Genomic DNA, 21,723 nt, shown 5'->3' with positions numbered 1-21,723 from the left:
ACACAAAATGCATGTAAGCATATCATGTAAAATGGCTAAAAAATATTTAAAAGTGTCTTAAAAGTAGAGGAAAAAAGATGCATTATTTTCAAGAAATAACAATAACATTTTAAACTGACTTCTTAGTGGCAATAATGGGAAACAGAAATCAATGAAATGACATCTTCAAAGTGCTAAAAGAAAATAATTGCCTAACTAGAATTCTATACTCAGGGAAAATATCTTTTATTAAGAAAAGCAAAACAAAAACAGTTTCAGACATAGAAAAAGATGAAAGAATTCACTACCAGCAGACCTGCAGTAAAGAAATATGTAATGGAGTTATCCAGGTAGAAGGAAAATTCATCTTAGATGAAAACAAAAATTTTAAATAATTAAAATGAATAAAAAAGAAAAAATAAATACACAAGCAAATGTAAATTAATATTATACTTAATTAATATTATTCAATAATTAATGAGTGTCTTGTGATTTTAAAAATATTTATAGAATTAAAATAAACAACAATAATAACATTAAAGAAAGACAAATGTAATGTAAGATACTTTTATTGTACCATTTCATCTTTCTCTTAAAATGTAACTTTAACCATTAAAATGATGTATGAGTAACAAATGGAGAGGAAAAAAAATAATTGATTACTTTAAAACAAGACAAAAGATGAAAGAAAATGTACACACACATAAAAGAAGAAAAACAGAAAACAAATCCCAACATGGTATATTTAAACCCAAGTATATCAGTAATTCCATTAAATTTAAAATGTACATTTTATTAAATGTAAAATAAGAATCCAATTAGTAGATAAAGATTGTCAGACTGGATAAGAAAACAAAATTTGTTTATAGGGGCACACCTTACTTATCAGCAAGATGAAAAAGAGTGGAAAATACTAGTATTTCATGCAAACACTAACCAAAAGAAATGTATTGCTTTATGTTAATAAGATTTCAATTTTTAAGAATTTATTGAGGCTATTTTGTGACCTAACATATAATCTAGCCTGAAGAATGTTCCATTTATACTTGAAAAGAATGTGTATTCTGCTTTTTGTGTGTGTTTTCCATAAATGTCAGGTCAAGTTGGTTGATACTATATTTCAAGCCTTCTGTTTCCTTACAGATTCTCTGTCTAGTTGTCTTATATATTACTGAAACATATTTCTTGAACTCCAGCTATAAGATGAATTGTCAATTTCTCCTTTCAGTTCTGTCATTTTCACTTCATGGACCTTGGGGCTCCATTGTAAGGTTCATATACATTTATAATTTTATATCTTCCTAATTTTACCATAATTAAATATTTTTCCTGTCTCTAGTAATATCCCTTGTCTGAAGGTTTATTTTGTATAATATTAATATAGCCACTTCAGATCTCTTATGGCTACTGTTTGCATGGTATACCTATTTATAAACTTTTACTTTCAAAGTATCAAAAATAGAACAACTCCCAATTGTCTTTGATTTTAAAGTATATATCCTGTCAACAGCGTATAGTTTGATCTTGCTTTTTAAAATCCAACCTGACAAATTTTCCCTTTTGATCAGAAGATCTAATGCATTCACTTTACTATAATTAATGATGTGATTGGATTAATGTTTTCCATTTTGCTCTTTGTTTTCTGTTTCATGTCTCATTCCATTGTTTCCTTTTTGACTGCCTTCTTTTCTGCTAAAAGATACTTTTATTGTACCATATTCATCTTTCTCTTGATTTTATAGACAAAAATTTTAGCAGTTGTTTTATGTATATTTCAATTATCGCAATCTAGTTCAGGTGTATACTGATTTTACTTCAATGAAATATAACAACTTTACCCCAATATGACCCATTTCCTCCTCTCTCTCCTGTTGTTATCAAAATCTCCATTTTTTTATAAATAAAAAAACACAGTGTTATGATTACATTACTGCTTTAAACAATGTTATGTTTTGTTAAAAGACATTAAGGAAAGAAAATACACTCCTATTATCCTCCTGTGTTACATAGAAGCATATTTTGTTTTCTTCATTCTTTCCTATGGATATGAGGTACTGTTGATTGTAATTTCCTTTCAGCTTGTGAAAAACTTCATCTTGTATGGTAGGTCAGCTCATAACAAATTCTTTCAATCTCTGTTTATCTGAATACACCTTTATTTGCCTTCATTTCTTGAAGGATATTGTTGCTGACTATAGAACTTTTTGTTAAAACATTTTATTTTTATTTTGCCAATTTAAAATTTTTTCACTGTATTCTAGCCTCAGTTTCTTTCTGCTAAGAAGTCAGCTGTTAATCATTTTGTTTTTCCTCTGTACATGATAAGTCAATTTTCTCTAGTTGTTTCCAAGATTTTATCTTTGTATTTGGCTTTCAGCAGTTTGATTCTGATGGGTCTACATCCGGCTCTCTTTGCATTTATCCTACTCAAGATGCATTGAGCTTGTTGGATCTATTAAGTTAATGTTCTTCATTGAAGTTGGAAAGTTTTCAGCTATTATTTATTCATTTTTTCCTGCCCCTTTATTTCTCTTCCTGGGAATACCAATATACTTATGTTGAAATATTTACTTTGTCCTACAGGTCTCTGAGTATCTTCATTATTCTTTTGTGTGTCTGTTCTTCAGACTGGACAATTTCTATTGACTGATTTTCAAGTTCACTGATTGTTTCTTCTATCTCAAATCTTCTGTTGCTATCACCATTTCAGCTACCATACTTTTCAACTCTAGAATTTGCATTTGTTTCTTTTTTATAGTTTCTATTTCTTTTTTGAGATTCTCTATTTGCAGGGCCAGTGTCATCATATTTTCCTTTTAATTTTTGAACATAGTGTCCTGTAATTCCTTCAGTATATTTATAAAATCTGCTTTTGTGACTGTTTATTAAAGCCAATATTCAGCCTGTTCAGAACCAACTTCTATGAACTGCTTTATTTCCCTGAGTTTGGGTCACACTTTTGTTTCTTTACATGACGTTTAATATTGGGTCAATAACTGAATATATTGTAGCAACTCCGGAAAATTTATATTTTCAAATGTCATCATTGTTCTTGTACTTTTTAAATTGCTTTTTTCAACTTAAATGCAGAACCTGCTGTGTATGGATGCTGATGTCTGCTCAGTTTCCCAATTGTTTTTATTGTTTAGCCCAGGAGTTTCCCTCTGACTACTCAGCTTAGTGGTTAGCCAATGATTTAGCAGAGATCGTATGTGAACATGTAGAGCCCGTAAGGTTTGACCCTGTGCTGATCAACCTGTGTGCAGATTGTGGGATGCATTCGAAGTTCCAGCCAGTTCTCACTCAGCTCTCACTCAGCCAAGTTTTTTCGGGTCTCCCTTGTGCATTCGTAGTGTCTATGCAGCCAGAAATGTGTGGGGAGCTCATCTCAGCTTTTCTACAGCTCTCTTATCTTCAGGATCTTCCAGTGAAGTTCATGGCTTATTTGCTGCTTGGCCAGAGCCAGGACAACATCAGAGGCAGAACTGTGGGTGTTCTCGATCCCTTCCCAACTGGCTCGGCCCTATTGAGCCAGCAGAGCTGCAGGTTTTTGCCCAAGTACCACTGCAAATATAGACGGCCCTCTCTGGCACAACAGCTGCTGGTTAACACCGCCAACCCTGAGCGATTAACACTAATGTTTCTATCCACTGAACTGTGGGTGGGAGAGGGGTGTGGGAACCATGATGGCGGCATCTCAAGACAAAAAGGCTACAGACTCTTGCTTGTTACCTTATGCTCTAGCAATTTTTTTTAACATAAATTTTTCTTAACTTGTTATCTCCTTTCAGTCAATTTCTGGTACCCTGAAATTGTATAATAAAAATATCCTTCATTTCTCTACTTTTTTTTTTTTTTTTTTTTTTGCAGAGGACCTAGAAAATGTGTGTAGGAATATATTCTAAATTTGTTAGAGGAGGAAGAAATATATTGTTCAGATAGAGGCAACACTTAACCAGATGTGTGCACTGAACCAGAGATTCTGGGCTTTAATGTATCTGTTCAAGGATATGAGAGTAGCTCTGACAGTCTGCTCAGTTGGTTAATTAAAGTATGGACTCCACAGTTAAGAGGGTCTGCTCCCTGCAGCCGCTGATTGAATTGGGAAGGGATAGAGAAAATGCACAGTTCTGCCTCTCTGATGTTGTCTTGGTTCTGGCTGAGCAGCAAATAAGCCATAAATTTAACTGGGAGATCCCGAAGATAAGAGAGCTGTAGAGCGGCCGAGACAAGGCCATTGAATTGGCTGATTAAATAGGGAGTGACATGGGTAACAGCAGTAATCAGAACTGCTTGCTCCCAGAGCTCTTCAGTGCACCTAATTGAACATGGCGTCGGGAAGACTGAAATAGAATGGAAACTGAATCTGTGTAATAGTAATGATACATCTTTAAAAATCTCTAGGTCTTGACTTGAGTCACCACCTGGAGAATCATGGCCCCTCACCTAATGCCCAGGCTAGAGCCAGTTCACATTCCCAGAACTCCTTAAGTGGCCATATCCCACTGAGGATTTATCCTGTGGCTTTGCCACTCAGACATACTATAAATTTTCTTTGTAAGTTTCCTTAAAGAAACCTTCATTTATTTGATGGACACTACCTCTGATCTGACATTCATCCTCTCCATAGTAAATAACATGGATACAATGTACTCAATGAGAGTCCATTTTTAATAGAGATTGAGAATTATAATGTGTATATGTGGCAATGTCAATGGGTCTGTCCTCACAGACACATGACTACCCCTTTGTTTAAGGGCTCTAGTCAGAGAACTGTTGGAGGCAGCGATGATTCTCCGTCATGGTGATTCAAGTCAGAAGTCCGTCATGACCCCACGGAGGATCACAGTGCAGAATCCTCAGATTTCAGTAAAAGAACAAAACCAAAACTTTGAGTAATGGCACCTAAATTACTTCTGAGTCGTGGTAAAAGCAGGTCACTTGACCATGTGTCTTAGATGACTATTGTGAATTGGTCTGACAGGGACCAGCAAGCCAAAGTCATCTCCGTGTCCACCACCCTAGCTCCAGCTCCTGTGGGGTTCCCACTGGAGTGCTGCAGCAGCCTTTTAATTGGCCTTTCTGCTTCCAAGCTCGCTCTTCTCCAATTCACTTTCCGCATTTCAATACAACATTATGAAAAGCACATCTGATTGTGCACAATCTCATCCTCTACTGCCTCCTAATGTCATCTCTTCCTTGGATTCTCAGTGTGCAATTTGGCTTTCTTTTAGTTCTTGGTTAAGTTATTATCATTAATGTATCAAGTCCTTTACTCGTGTTTTTTCTCTCTGCCTTAAATTCTCTTCTTGAAATTCTCTTAGTTGACTCGTATTTATGTTAAAGATCCAAGCTCAAACATCATTCCTCAAAAAAACACTTTGATTTATCAGACTAGCAAAACTTGCCCCTTTTATTATTTGCACGCACAAGAGTTTTATCCTTGTAGTATTTGTTTTTGTTTGTAATAATATATTTATTTATGAAATCATTTGTTTGAGAACTATATGGTGTGCTGGCTGTGCAATGCACAAGGATGCCTAATCAAGAAGACGAATGGGTGAAATCCAGCCCACAGACCACTGACAGGTCATAGAGTGTGGTATAGAGCTCTATTTATCCATATGAAGAGAGGCCCTTTTGCTAACTGCGAAAAAATATGTTGCCTACTCACCAAATGGTATGCACATGGGCTGCATCTACTTAGAGGAGGTTCCTTTTTCTAATTTGCACAAAGATACCCAATGGATTCGCTATAGCTCTGTATGCTCCTTCCGTGACAAACCCTGTGAGAGCAATCACCATTTTCGTTTCTACCATGCAAGCTGCTCTTGTGAGTTGGGTAACCAAAGGCAAAGTTTTGTTCTACTGAATGCCAAGTTCCTAATCAGGCCCCTGGGATATAGCCTCAAGCGATTTCCCTGATGCTTGCTGTACCCTGGAATAATTCTCAAGGAGAAGTCCCTAGAGTTCTGGACCAAATGGATCCTGTGCTCTTTCAGAAATAAACAGACAGAGTTCCTGGACTGGGGGTTTCAAGAGGTTTCAACTCTGAAGGAAGATCCTCTCGGACCAGAAGAGTCAATGATCTGAACCTCGGGCTGGTCACCACGCCCTGAGCTTCCTTCTGGCACTCTGGATATGCTAAACTGCTGGCTTGAGGTTTTCAGTTTCTCCCTTTCAAACCTCTTGGAGAGAGTCCTATCTCTGTTCTTCTTCTCCTTTTTTTTTTTTTAAAGTTTTGATGCACCAGCAATTCAGATAATTAACACACATTTATCATAGACACTTTGGAAAATTCAGGAGACAGTGGAAATTTACTCATAATTATATCATGCAAAATCATGCCCTACTGTATGTACATTTAGATGATATCCACTTAGCATTTTTAAAATATCTTCCTAACGAAGGCATATCAACTTCTGTGTACCAGGGTTACATGCATCAGTATCTCAGTTGAGATAGAAAGAATATTTCCAACCCGTATTAAGTTATTTCAAGAGCAAGGCCAAAGTAAAGAGGCTGGCTTCCTGAGTTAGCTCTGCCATGAACTTAATGTGTGATACTAGGTGACTCCTTTGTCCTTTTGGGAATTAAGTTTCATCACACATCTAGAATATATTTCTGAGTGGTGGATGTATTAATACTTTAAAGAATGAAACTATGAAATGCAAAAAATATATAGAATTTCTACCATCTTTTTAGAGAGAAGAGCTCTTCACCAAAAAGTCAGATTAAGGATTAGAAAACCATATTAATTATCTATGTTCCTTCTTCCAGATAATGGTTTGGCAATGTTTATTTCATTCATCATGTTTTCCTTTGTTGTTCATTTATGTCCTTTTTCCTCTGGCAGTCTCTCAATTTCTGCAACTTAATGAACTTCATTGACTTTATCCTTTCCCGTCTACCTGTATGCCAGATTTTCTCTTTCCTTTGCTTGAGTGTTTCATATGCTTCATTAGCCTGAAAATAAAATGAATAAGAACTCCAGATGACAGGAAGCACAAACAGATTGTGAACAGATTTTTAACATTGTCAGTAGCCAGGGATAAAATAAGACCATAGACCACAAGTTAAGACCATACCCACCAAACTGCAAAAAATTCAGGGTATCTTAGATATAGTGCAATGGAAACTCCAGTTTCTTACTGGAGAGAGAATATACTGATACAATCATTTTGGAAAACACTTTGACATTGCCTGCTAAAGGTGAAAGTGAGCATGCTTTATGAACCAGCAATTTTTTCATTAGATATGTAATCCAGAAAGACGAAAGAGACACATGCAAGAGGTTTAAAACAGCTTTGTTTATAATACAAAAATAAAACTGAAAGAAACCAAATGTTCTTCAAAAGCAGAAAGAATATTTAAATTGAAGTCAGTGCTCATGATGAAGTATTTTAGAGCATTAAATGAATTAATTATAAAGCAGGGATAGGCAAACTACATCCATAGGCCAACTACCTGTTTTTATAAACAAATATTTATTGATTACCCATTTGTTTATGGGGTATATGTTTATATGCTGTTTACGGCTGCTTTTGCACTATATCAGTAGAGTTGATTAGTTGCAACAGAGACTGTGTGGCCTGCAAACACTAGAATGTTTTGTAATGTTTCTTCCAATGAACACTATCAGGAACACTTTTTTTGATGTGTAATATTAAAATTTTTATTGCAAAATGTTATACATTAAGAAGAGTGTATAAAACAAATGTACATTTTAAGAAAAATAACAAAAATATCTCATGCCCAGGCTAAGAAATAGTCCAGCACCATAAATCTAGAAACCTCATATATCCTCTTTTCAAATGTTTCAAATATATGACAAATAGTCACTATCATCAATTTTAGGTTAAAGCATTTGCATGCTTTTTAAAAAACAGATTACCCCTAAACGATGTATTATTTAATATTGCCTTCTTTTGAACATTATATAAACAGGATACATACATACACATGTGTATGTCTATATGTGTGATTTCTTTCTATTAGCAGTATGATTTCGAATTTTTTCCATGTTTATTTCTAGAAATGTAAGTAATTCCTTTAATCTGTAACAGGAGCCAGCAACCCAGGTACATACCCTTGACCGGTAAGCAAATCCTTCGGTGAGTGGGCTGATGTTCTAACCACTGAGCAACATCAGCCAGGGTGGGTAAGTGATTTTTTTTAAATAGAAATGTATCCATTTCATAGAAGTTTAAAAATGTATTGAGATTTTAAAAATGTATTCAGATAAAGTTGTTCATAATATTTTGTGTCTGAAATTATGTCCCTTGATTAATTTACTAGTATAATGGAGTTTATTTATGTTTTCACTTGCTTTTCTTGGTCAGTATCACTAATAGTTTACCTAAAGTTTATAAACTTTTACACTTGTGGATCTTCTCTATCTTTACCTCTCTTTTACATATCATTATCATATGTTTCATCATTATTCATTATTGCTTTTTCCCTTCTACTTTCTTTTCTATCTTGATTTGATAACTTCTTAGGATGGATGCTCAACTTATAACTTTGTAGCCTCTTTTTAAAATAACAAACAAGCACTTTAATTTATAAACTTCCTTCTAATAATGTTCTAAATACATTATGTACTTTTTATTACTGTGAATCTTTTATTACTGTTTAGTTCTAAATATTTCATAATATCCATTATAAGTTCCTCTTTGAACTATCAATCAGATTATCAAACATTTGCAATTTTTCAAGTTATCATTTTTGGCGACAATTTCTAACTTAGTCACACTGTGGCCTCAGAATGTGGTCTATATTTTAAGAAAATACAGTTCTAAGAAATTTTTGAGACCAACTTCATAAACAATACAGAGATGGTCATTTTTCTTTTAATGACCCGGGTATACTTGAAAAGAATGGTTTACCTCAAACTTTTAAATCATATTGCTCAAACTTTCTGTACCTTTACTTCAAGTTCTACGACTTAGTCTTCCAAATCCCTAGATTCATGAAGTTTTGAACTGGGTCTTTGTGATATTGAATCTTTGCTCTGGACAGTGTTCACCATAGATCAGGGCAGTCTCAGGTGCAAGAGAAGGTACTGACCTTCTCTTTATCTTTCAGCCCTGAGATCCTCAATGAAGAAAGTCAACCATACACAAATAAGAGAGTTTGATTTTCAAGGTCTCTCCAACTTCTGAAAACAGCAACTCACACTCTTTGTGGTGTTTCTTGCCTTGTATATCTTAACTCTGGCTGGCAATGTCATTATGGTGACTATTACCTGTATTGAGCATCACCTCCACATCCCCATGTAATTCTTTCCAAGTGTCTTCTCCACATCAGAGACTCTCTACTCCCTGGTCATTATCTCCCACATGCTTGCCAGTCTCATAGGTCTGAGCCAGTCCATCTCCCGGGAGGGCTGTGGGGCTCAGCTCTTCTTCCTTGGTTTTGCTATCACTAACTGCCTTCTGCTGGCAGTCATGGGGCATGACCGCTAGGTGGCCGTCTGCAACCCACTTCATTAGTCATCATGGTGAATTGGAGGGTCTATGCCATGATGACACGCTCAGTCTGTGCCACAGGGTTCTTGCTCTCACTGGTTCCGGCTGTGGCTATTTTCAGTCTACCCTTTTGCAACACATGGATTGAGCATTTCTTCTGTGGTCTTCGACCTGTGCTGGATCTGGCCTGTGCTACTCCAATCACCAGTGATATCCTGACCTTAAGTATCAGCCTCTCTTGGCCATCACAGTTCCTGCCACCTTCCTCTTTATCTCTTATGTCCTCATTATTTCCACCATTCTCAAGATTGCCTCCGTGGAAAGCTGGAAGAAGACTTTTGGTACCTGCACCTCACACCTCATATGGCTGTGTCTCCATTGCCTACTTCAAGCCCCAGTCAGAGAACACCAAAGGTCAAGATCAGTTCATCTCAGGGACCTACTCTGTCAAAACACCTTTACTGAATCCTGTGGTGTATAGTCTGAGAAACAAAGATGTTCAGGAGGCTCTGTGGGGAGTGGTGGATAGGAAATCCCTTTCCTAAGATGAAATTCCTACCCAAATAGGCATTCATGTCTTCCAAACAAAAGCTTTAGGTAAAGTTACAAAGCCAGGTTTTCAAGAGATTGGAGAAGTCTCATACATTATAATCAGGGCCAGGGCAAAAGTGAAGCTGGAGTAGCCTCTAATAATTAATTCTCACTTCCTCAATTATTTTGTTAACAGAGTACAGATCTGAAGACAAACACCCATTGACCTTATTCCAGGAGATGGTGACAAGGTCAGGGTGTGATCTAGTGTTCATCTGAAGCTTACATTTAAAGTGACTGGTCCACTTTGCTGAAGTATAAATCACATTAAAATTGCAACTTCACTGAATCTTCTTTTAACGTAAACTTGAAGTTTGAACAAGGGGTTACTGGAAAGGAAATTGTGCAAAAAATTAATTGCCGTGTGCTTTAATAAGATAAGCAAAGCAAAAATATAGATATGTTTTTAGGAAATGGGTTTAGATTGAGCTAAAAAACCTTCTAGAGAACATTTTCAAACAACCCACTGCAAGTCTCCTGTCACATGTGGATTCCAGAGGAAATGGAATTAGGGGGTAGGCATGGGGATAAGGGGAGTTAGTGGAGAGGACTGCTAACCACATACGACAGCCATGAAGCTCTGGTCATGTGAATACAGTTCACATGACTTGGTCTGAATCTTTGCTTCTGCTGGCTGAGGATAAGCCACATGAAGAAGTCCTTGCGGCACTAAAAGAAATGTCTCCCTCATGGACAGAATAAACACCAGGCTCAGAGGAAGGAAGACAGGTGGCTCAGGGAGCAGACTGCTGGAAGAATGCTATGTAATTGGATAAGAAAAAAAGATTAGATATTGTAACATAGAAACCCACACCTGAAACCTACTAGTATATGTTTATGTTGACCAATGTCACCCCCAATAAATTTAATAAGAAAATAAAATAAAATCTTAGAAGTAGATCCAAATTTGAGCTGCCAGTGATAGGAGAGTAGAAGAAGGCAGAAGGAAAGGGGAGAGTTAGGAGGAGCCAAAAAGAATTTTAAAAAGGTTCATCAGATTGGGTCCTCTCCTGTCCTTCAGAAGCCAAGTCACAAAGGTAAGAAAAGGGAATTAAATAAAAATATGAAAAAGAGGCAACATAATACCTTTTGATAAACTAGGTACTTTCATTACTCTTGAAAGGCCAAAATAGTCAACAGTAAAGGTTTTAAACATGTAAACTTCCATAAAATAATATCAACTGAGTTCAAAATGAGATAACAAAATATTATTTACTGTCCCTCACATCAAAAATATAAAAAATAGAATCAGGGTGAACTTCAGACTCAATTTGTGAAACAAAATAGGTACTGAATAAAGCTATAATGATTAAAAGTTGTAATTACTGAGAAAATAAGTTATACTGAGCTATTTGTAAAAATATAGAAAATACTTGAGTATAACATTCTCATTGTAATTTTTTTGAAATACAGAAATATCAAGTAAACATCTAAAGCGATTATAAATTTTATAGGCTATGCATGTAGGCACATAAAAAGCTGCATTTAAAAAAATTCTGCATTTCAATCTACTTTTAATTCTGCCAGTCTGCCTGATGCAGAAAAGTCATCTAGTTTGTTTCATGTAAACTCATGCAATTTAGTGGTTAAGTCATTTTATGAATAAACACAATGAAATTCAAGATCCTGCTCCTTCCCATTTTTTCCCATTATCCTGGGGAGGGGGGTGAATCAAGTTCTGGTCAAGGCTCTAGTTTTCTTGGCATGAAGGAAGGGGAATCTGACCCATTACCACTCCCAAGCTGGAGTCTGTGGAGATACATGACCCGCTGTGGCCATCTTGGTTGGCATCCATTGAGATTGTTCTGGTCTTGTCATGTTATTAATTAACGTGGTCTCTGCACTTCATCTTCCCTGTGACTGCTCTATGTGCACTTGCCTTCTTTCAGCTACTTCTTGAGGTCACTTGTACATTCAACTGCAGCTGTGACTCTGTAATGGACAGAGCTATACACCCAGATGCTTCACTTATCCTTTTCTGCTCCACCGTGATTTAGGCCTTTATAAGAGTCTCTTCTGGAAACTGAGAAGTGTACCCCTTTGCTTTTATCAGCTTCCTCCGCCTTTCTTACAGCAGCATTTATCTGGGAGGTAGTAGAGTAGGCCTTCTGTATCCAACTATCTGTAATGTTGTCTTCTCCCAATGCTCATGCCTTGATTGATTGATTGATTTGGCAGAAAACCTAAATTCTTCAGACTCTATATTTTACATTATGCATATAATCCTATGCAAAGTATGTTAGCATTTAGGTTTTTTATATTTATAATCACTCTTTATAAACTGAAAGCAGCTTTCCTCTGTAGAGAAATTTACTAAGGTTAAAAAATATTTCAGCTTTTAAGACAAACGTTTTAGCTATGAGCTAAACTTGGGAATTGTTTAAAGCCAAAAGAGGAGGAGGTCAGTGGGTTGTAAGTGTAAATAAGGAAGTGTGTGGCTGGACCTAGAGGTTCTCCAACATCAAAAGAGCGACAAAAAGAGGAAAGAGAGGCGACACTGGGAGGGGAAAAGTAAAAACTATAAAAACTATGAAAGGATGTGTCTTGACTCTTGGTTTCCAAGAAAGAACAATTATTATTTGGTTTAAATGTTACCGATATGGCAAGCACATTCGACCATTAATTTTGGCAGTTTTGACTCACAAAAAGGTCATTTCTTTAATGTGATTTTACTTCTTTCATGTGGCCTTTCTCCCTTTCTTTCATTCGTCCACCCACCTCCCTTTCCCTTCCTTGCATGTCCACTCCCTTGATCACTGAGCTCTTAGGACAGTGGTTCTCAACCTTTCTAATGCTGTGACCCTTTAATACAGTTCCTCATGTTGTGGTGACCCCCAACCATAAAATTATTTTCGTTGCTACTTCATAACTGTAATTTTGCTACTGTTATGAATCGTAATGTAAATATCTGTGTTTTCCGATGGTCTTAGGTGACCCTGCTAGCGGTTCGCAACCTGTGGGTCGCGACCCTGGTCTTAGCATCATCCTAATGCTAATGATGGTACTTACGATTCATAACAGTAGCAAAATGACAGTTATGAAGTAGCAACGAAAATAATTTTATGGTTGGGGGTCACCACAACATGAGGAACTGTATTAAAGGGTCGTGGCATTAGAAAGGTTGAGAACCACTGCCTTAGGACATCAGATTCTGGTCAGCATCAAACTGTCTTAAGAACGAAGCCTCAGGTGTGTTGACCGCAGAAACAGATTTGGTCAAGCAAGAGACAGCATCTTGACTTCAGTTGGGTGTCACCCTCAGGCCCATGAAAGCAGAGTGACCTGTAGACCACACGCTCATTCTACCAGGCAGAACAATGACATGGCTGACCTCCCTACCCTGGCCCTAATCAATCAATAGTGCCCCAACCCCAACTCCTTTAGCCACTATGATTAACTTTTCCCCTATAGAACCCAAACCCTGGAGGCCATTAGGGAGCCAGGTCTTTGAGCATTAGCTTACCTGTGACTCCCAGCTTGGCACCATTTTCTCAACTAATAAACCTCTACTTTCTCTCCTGCTAACTCCTATTGGCAACTTGGTGGGCTTGGATGCTCACAGGTAAATGGACCCTCTCAGTGTGGTAACAATGTTGGCACCTAATATAGGGCTCCCTTTTGCCTGTGGGTTGGGAAACCCCAGCCCAGGGCCTGCCTCCAGGCCCCTGCCAGCCAGCTACCTGACCTGTTGTCTCAGAGGCAGAGACTGGACTGTGGCTCATGACTGGACGCCCCCTGACTTACAGTGCATTCGTTTGCAGCATAATAAACAAAGTCCCAGATTTGAAATTTGTTCTGGTTTTGGAAATCAAGGATTTCTTCTGTAAGGTTTTGTGAGTGATAAAGCCCCAAATAACCACCCTCTCCTGGGCTCCAGGAAACCTGAATGGGAACAGGGAGAGAAGCAGTTCCTGAGAAATCTTAGCTAGTTTGTTTGATCTCATGGGGAAACGCAGCAAGAAAGATTATTTGTCTAGGTTCCCTCTTCCACACTCGGGGAAACTTGGCGGGAACCAAGAGGAAGAAATCTTGTAAATTTGTTTTGCTAGTCTCTCTCTCTCTCCCAGAATCGAGGAAACTTGGTGGAACCAAGAGGTCTTGTTTATTGGTTTGCTTATTTGTTATTTGTCTGAGCCTCATGTTCTGGGAAGGGGGCCAATCTGATGCATTTCAGCAAACCTGGAAGGAGTTGGCAGCAGAAGCTCGTCCTAGCCTAATTCCAGGCAGCTGTTTGTCTCAGATCCACCAAACTGAGTGGGCCTTGTGTTTGTCCCCTCTGAGTAAATAATACTCAGGGTATGAGACATAGCAGAAGTGTAGGCCACGCAAGCTTTCCTGCTCTCTTATCTATTGTGTCTGACTTGTTGCTGTTCAACTCGTAGAACTTACAACTCTCTACTCACTAGCAACTATCTAATCCTAGAACATATCCAACATCGCTCAAGCTAAAATAAGTAAATGTTTTTGTTATAGGCCTTAATGATATGGGTAACTCCACCTCTGTAGCTCAATGTAGCCCCCAGGGCTATATATTACAGAACTGGGAAACATTTAGCTATGGGACCATGAAAAAGAAAGGAATGATTTTTGTATGCAGACTGGCGTGACCACAGTATTCCTTAGACTCAGAGGAACACTGGCCAGAGGATAAACACAGCTAGAGATCCCATATGTCCAGGCATCCATGTTAATGTATCAGAACAGACCTCTTCAGAGAAAATGTAAAAATTTGGTACAAAAGATAGGGAAATCGACTGAACCTATTCTGTTGGAAACCCCTTAGAGGAAGAGGATTATGATTATATGAAGCAACTGATTTCAGCATTAGTTTTTGCCACCTCAGCTACTGGGAATAATAAAGTTTCAGTGCAGGCAACACCCCCTTCCCTTCTGTAGGGTATTCCAAAACTATAAATACAGGAATGGCTTCCCCTTTCCATACCAAAAGGGGTACCCAATTTGGTCAGGAAACTTCCCCAATGCAGGCATGGCAACACCCTTCAAGACAGATGCCAGTAAGAGAGCAGAATGAAAATGGCCACCCGGCAAGAATGCTTTGGGTATACACTTCTTTCTCCTCCTCACACCTCATTAGCTGGAGAAATACTGTACTGCATACAGAAAGGACCCTTTAAGAATGGAAAGTCTCTTTGCTTCTATCTTTACTTCTCATAGACCAGCCTGGATAGACATTCAGCATATCCTGCTCTCCTGACTGCTGAAGAAGACAAACCATTTTAGAAAAAGCTAGAAAGGAGGCTAATCATCTACACAATAAAAACCCTCCATATTAGATTAGGGGTGAAGCCTCTGTAGCCATTCCTACAATTAACCCCTGATGGAATGCTAATGATGGTACTTACCAAAGCTTGAACAAGATAGGGTTGTGTTCTGGCCTACGAAGGGAGTACAGAAACGAACAAAAACTTTCAGTAAAGTTCAAGTGCTCAACCACTGAGCTGAGGAAAACCCTTCAGAATTCTCCGAGTGGGTTTGTGCAGCCTACTGTTAGTGCACTGACCTAGATTCCACTGCTACTGAAAACTTAATGGTCATTAACATGACCTTTACAACTCAGATTGCGTCAGATATCCATAGGAAACTTCAAAAGTTCGAGGGTGCTTATGGGATGCCAACTTCACAATTGGCAGAAATTTCTTTCAGGGTCTTCAAGAGCCAAAACCAGGTTTCAAAGAGGGAAAAAAGACAAGAAATAAAGCGACATGCGTAAATGCTGGCTACAGCTCTGAAACCAGGAAGACATGAGAAGATGACAAACAAGGTCAGACCTGCCCCCCAACCTAAAGTGTTCAACTCTAGAGGACGCCCCAAACTAGGTCCAAATCGGTGTGCCCATTGCGAACAGGAAGGACACTGGGAGAAGGATTGCCCGATTCTGAGTCAGGATCCAGGACACTCGAAAGCCAATTGAAATGCGCTGCAAACACACCAGATTGCACAGTGTCCAGGAATGATGAGATCCAGGGGCTCCAGTATAAAGCAACGGCTCTTTTAACATCCACCACATGGACCCCTCAGGGCATCCTAGAAGTGGAAAAGCAATTTATTGACTTCTTAATCAACACAGGAGCCACTTACTCTGTATTAAATACAAGATTAACAAAACTATCACAGGAAAGGATGCTAATAATGGGGGCCTTAGGGAAGCCCCAGCAAAAGCTGTTCCTCCAAACTTTGGACTTCAAAATGGGAGAAAAATGTACCTAAGACAGAGCTTCCTATATGTGCCTGAGTGCCCTATTCCACGCCTAGGATGAGATTTACTGACCAAATTGAATGCAAGGATAATTTTTGCCCTTGACTGAATAGACATTAAATTTTTTTTCCAGAAAATGCCTGTGCTTTACAGGTGGCCTTATTAAGCTCTGGGAGCAAGACCATCCCTAAGAAAATCCCAGATATTATCTTGAGAGTAGTTAACTTTGAAGGTTTGAGCAGGCCAAGACAAGTCAAGACAGCTGTCCCAGGGCAGATCCATCTACAGGAAAAGGCCATTACTTCTCACGTGAAACAATAGCTAAAAGAACAAGCAAAGAAAGGAATTTAGCCCTTGATAATGGCATTCTCCTTGTACAGAAGCCAGGCACTAGTGAGTATGGATTTGTTCAGACTTACAAGCTATAAACCAAATAGTAGAGGACATATATCTGGTGATCCCCAAACCTTACAGATGACTAACCACCTTATCTGGGGTGTTTTGCTGGTTTACAGTATTGGTTTTGAAAGATGCTTTCTTCTGTATACACGTAAGTCCTGTATCACATGAATGTCTTTGCCTTTGAATGGGAATACCCAACCTCCAAAACAAAAACAAAACAAAACAAAACAAAAACCCTTTTGCTGGATAGTGCTTCCTCGGGGATTTAGAAACTCCCCCACCCTATTTGGGAAAATTTTAGGTAGAGACTTGAGAGACTTTAACTGGCGAAAGGAACTCTGCATGTTGACGACATGTTTATTGCCTAAATGAGGGGGCCTGTAACAAGAACACCATGGTAACTCCGAACTTTCTAGCTGATCTGGGGTATAAAGTCTCCCAGAAAAAGGCTCAGATACCCCAGCCCAATGTAAAGTACTTGGGATTTGAGATCACCCAAGGACAGAGAAGTCTACTCCCAGACAGGAGGGACCCTACCTTTCAGGCAGCCATATCAGCCACTCGTCATCAATTAAGATTTTGCAGGATACGGATCCTCAACTTTGAACTGATTGAAAAACCGCTTTATGCAGCTTTAAAGTGAACAGACCTACAGTCCCTAAACTGGAATAGAATTTCCAAAAGGCCTCCTCCTCCTCCTCTTCCTCCTCCTCCTCCTCCTCCTCAGCACCCCTCCTAGGAGAGGGGGGTCTGTGTGGTGGGGTTCCTTCACCAGCTTCCTTGGCTCCTTCCTATGGGCAGCGGGAAGGGCACCTGCCTGTTCCCCCCTCTGCCCACCTGGAAGCGAGACGCGCTCCCTCCTCCTCTCCCTCCTCCCCCTCCCCCTCCCCCTCATCTTCCTCCCCCTCCCTCTTCTCCCCTCCTCCCCCTCCTCCTCCTTCCCCTCCCTCTTCTCCCCTCCTCTTCTCCCTCCCCCTCCCCTCCCCCTCCCCCTCCTCCTCCTCCTCCTCTTCCTCCTCCCCTTCCTCCTCTTCTTCCTCCTCCTTCATTCCTCCTCCTCCTTAATGATTTTATTGATTTTACACACAGAGGAAGGGAGAGGGAGAGAAACAGTGATCAGTTGCCTCCCACATGAACCCACAACCTGGGTATGTGTCCTGACCAGGAATCAAACCAGCAACCTTTCGGTACACAGAATGACCCTCATCCACTGAGCCACACTGGCCAGGACCAAAAAGGCCTTCTTAACTATTAAAGAGAAACTCATGACTGCTCCTGCTCTGGGTCTCCCCTCCCTAAGAAAGCCATTTGTGCTTTATCATACTCTACAACCTTTTATTTAATGTATTATTTTTCATTTTTTACTGAATCTTTCCTTCCTCTTCCTGTGAGCTGCAAAGAAATTCTTTCCATTTATTTTCATTAAATTCATATCTTTACAACTTTGAGGAGTGTACACATTCTCATTAAGATAAATAACCATATATCCTTTATTACCAAACTCTAATCTACCCATATTAGATAAAGATTTTTAATTATTTTAATGGCTCAAATTTTAGAGATAGAGCCTTTCCAAGTTTTTGAAACCAAAATTAAATTATTTCTTTAATTTATACAGCAAATGGTTCATCTAGCCTTTTTAAGAATACATTCCCCATATAAAAGCCACGCTGTTTTCTCCCATATGTGATGCTCAATGCATTTATACTTCATTATTGAAGCCAACATTTACCCCCACCCACTGCAACACACAGCACAGCATCCTTCCCCATGAGATTTTGCTGTATGTATTCGAACTGTGACAATTCTCCTTGGGTCTCTTGTGTTCTGCATGGCTTGTGAGCAGAGGCACTGATTGCTATTGCTCTGGGTAGTTATATCAAGAATATTTGTATAGTTAACAGCCTTAGAAGACAGAGATAGTATCTTCTTCTGAAGCAAAGAATAGGCACGTTTAATGAACATTACAGCAGATTTAAGTTCTCCAAAGTCAGAGTTCCACATTTCTAATGCAATTCACTGCATATTAAGGTATTTTCAGGCTCCCTTTGTGTTCTTCTGTAAGAACTGGTGCAAATGACAATACTATTGCTGTGAGTAAAAATGCCTCTTGTCTCAGACCCCGGAGTTTCATGCCTTCTGCCTGAGTTTATGAAAAAGTGGAAGGCAAAATTGTAAGCCTGCAAGTAAGGTAAATCTCAGACACTTCACAGTTCTTGGCGATGGCTTAATTCCAATTTTCTTAATTCTCTAAATATGGTTCTTCCAGAATATACGGAGTGGAGGTTTCATTCTTACTCTGCATAGTAAGGTCAATGCCTTTCTCACATTCAAGTAAAATACTGGAGATTTATATTTTCCAGAGATATTTGCAGAACTGAAGGGAAATGCTAGTAGAAAATAAAATAATTAAGAAATATTTTATATACCAAGCAGAGAGACTTTCTTCCCAGTCTCCTTTTCCTCCTTTGACTCTTACAATCCTGCAACAAGATGTTCAGAAATTAGAAAGAATATTAGAGAAATGCTGCATATATATATATATATATATATATACATACATATATATATACATATCTATATCTATCTATATATACATATATATCTTACCTTATAATAGACAAATATGCAAATTGACCGCACCTTCGCTACGCCCAAGCCACGCCCACCAACCAAGCCACGCCTGCCAACCACGTCCACCAGGAAACCATTACAGGGACGCTGGGTGCGGCCAAGCCCACGGCCGGGAAAGCCTGGGGCGGAGGCTTTCCTGGCCTTGGGCACCAGCGGGGAGCCTGCACGGATCGCAGGAAACCACTGGGGGTCGGCTCCTGCGATCCTTAGCAGGGATGTTGGGTGCGGCCGAGCCCAAGGCCACTGCCCGGGGCCAAGCCCCGACCCTGAAAGAAAGCAGAAGGTGGTGGCCACAGCCAAGGCCTGGGTCCCTGGTGCCGGCAGAAAACTGGTGCAGGCAGCCAGGTGAATGAAGGTCTATTGCACGAATCTTCGTGCAAACGGGCTTCTAATATATATATATATATATATATATATATATAATCCTTTAAGAGATGAAGGAATAGAGTGCATCAATAAAATAAAAACAGGCTTCAATAACAATAAATATTTTTAAAAAGACAATTTATTTAATTAATAAATTCAAAGATTGGAAGAGGATGTTGAGGAAATCTTCCAGAAAATGTAGTAAAGAATAAAAAAGTTAGGTAATAAAAGAAAGAAAATAGAAAATGTCAGGATTGCTAGAAGAAGTTTAATGTCCAACAAATATGAGTTCCAAAATGAATAGAGAAAATAAAAGAGAGAAAACATCAATAAAAATTACATTTCAATATATGGAAGATCATGAATTTCCAGATTGAGTGACTAGCATACTGGGGGGAAAAAAGTGTTTACACATTGAAGAGTATCATCTTGTAATACCCAAACTCTAAGGATAAAGAAAAATTCCAGAAGTTTCCAAAATGAGAGAGATGAAAGAACATTATATTAAAAAGACTAAAGAAATTGGATGTTTTTCCAACCACACAAGAAGTTAGAAGACAATGAAGCAGTACCTTCAATTATGAAGGAAAATAATTTCTAAGCTAAATTAACATTCAGCAAACTATTTCCAACATATATATAGTAATAAAAGCATAATATGCTAATTAGACCGGACAGCTGAACGACCTTCCGGCATGGTGGGGACCGAGGCAGAGGTGGTTAAGGGCGATCAGGCAGGCAGGCGAGCAGTTAGGGGCTATCAGGCAGGCAGGTGAGTGGTTAGGGGCAATCAGGCAGGCAGGTGAGTGGTTAGGGGTGATCAGGCAGGAAGGCAGGCAGAGTGGTTAGGGATGATCAGGCAGGCAGAGTGGTTAGGAGTGATCAGGCAGACAGGCACGCCTAAACCGACAGTTGGATATCCCCCGAGGGGTCCCGGATTACGAGAGGGTGCAGGCTGGGCTGAGGGACCCCCCATGCACGACTTCGTGCACTGGGCCTCTAGTACAAACATAAGAAAGATACTTATAAAGAAGTAATATTAGCCGAAACTGGTTTGGCTCAGTGGATAGAGCATCGGTCTGCGGATTGGAAGGTCCCAGGTTCGATTCTGGTTAAGGGCATGTACATTGGTTGCGGGCACATCCCCCGGTGGTGGGTGTGCAGGAGGCAGCTGGTCGATGTCTCTCTCTCATCGATGTTTCTGGCTCTCTGTCCCTCTCCCTTCCTCTCTGTGAAAAATCAATAAAATATAAAAATTAAAAAAAAGAAGTAATATTATATAAAGTTTACATTCCATATTCTTGTTCTCAGGAAGTTATTGAAGAGGTGTCCCAAAAATTGAAAGAAATAAAAGGCTCCCAAGCTCATTGTATGAGGCCATCTTTACTCTGATTCCAAACCCAGAAAAAAGACATTACAAGGAAAGGGAAAAGTATAGTCCAATAGCCCTGATGAACTTAAATACAAATATCCTCGACAAAATGCAATCAAAAAAATTTAGGGATACATTAAAAAGAATATACATTGGTTCAATATCTGAAAATTGGTTCAATATCAAGCACTTTGGGGATTTAAAATTGGTGAAGCCACTATGAAAAATAGTGAGGGTTTTTTTTGTGTTTTTTTTTTTTCCAAAAAATTAACAATGGAACTACCTCATGACCCAGCAATTCCACTTCCGGGCATACATCTGAAGAAAACCAAAACACAAATTTGAAAGATATATGCACATCTATGTCCATTACAGTGTTATTTGCAATATCCAAAATATGGAAGCAACCCCAATGTCCATTATTAGACAGTTGGATAAAAAATAGTGGTACATATATACAATGGAATATTACTCAGCCATAAAAAGAATAAAATCCAATGGGCACAGACACTAGGGGGGGTGAGGGCATGAGCTGGGGGTGAGGGGGCAATGGGGGAATAAGGACACATATGTAATACCTTAATCAATAAGGAAAGTTAAAAAAAGGGAGAAGATATTAATGACAATAAATTACTAAGCACCAAAAAAAAAAATAGTAAGAATAAAATCTTATTATTTGTGACAACATGGAG

General features: G+C 38.8%; 1 pseudogene across 1 annotated transcript; it reads left to right on the top strand.

The window, feature by feature from the left end:
- The first annotated feature begins 9,080 nt into the window (after positions 1-9,080).
- On the top strand, positions 9,081-9,994 carry LOC307093489 (olfactory receptor 10J1-like; annotated as a pseudogene). The gene has a single exon. The product of its transcript is annotated as an olfactory receptor 10J1-like (transcript).
- Positions 9,995-21,723: the final 11,729 nt, after the last annotated feature.

This window comes from Cnephaeus nilssonii, assembly GCF_951640355.1.
Source record: "Cnephaeus nilssonii genome assembly, chromosome: 21".
NCBI classification, from domain to species: Eukaryota; Metazoa; Chordata; class Mammalia; order Chiroptera; family Vespertilionidae; genus Cnephaeus; species Cnephaeus nilssonii.
This window is presented reverse-complemented; position numbering and strand designations above follow the sequence as displayed.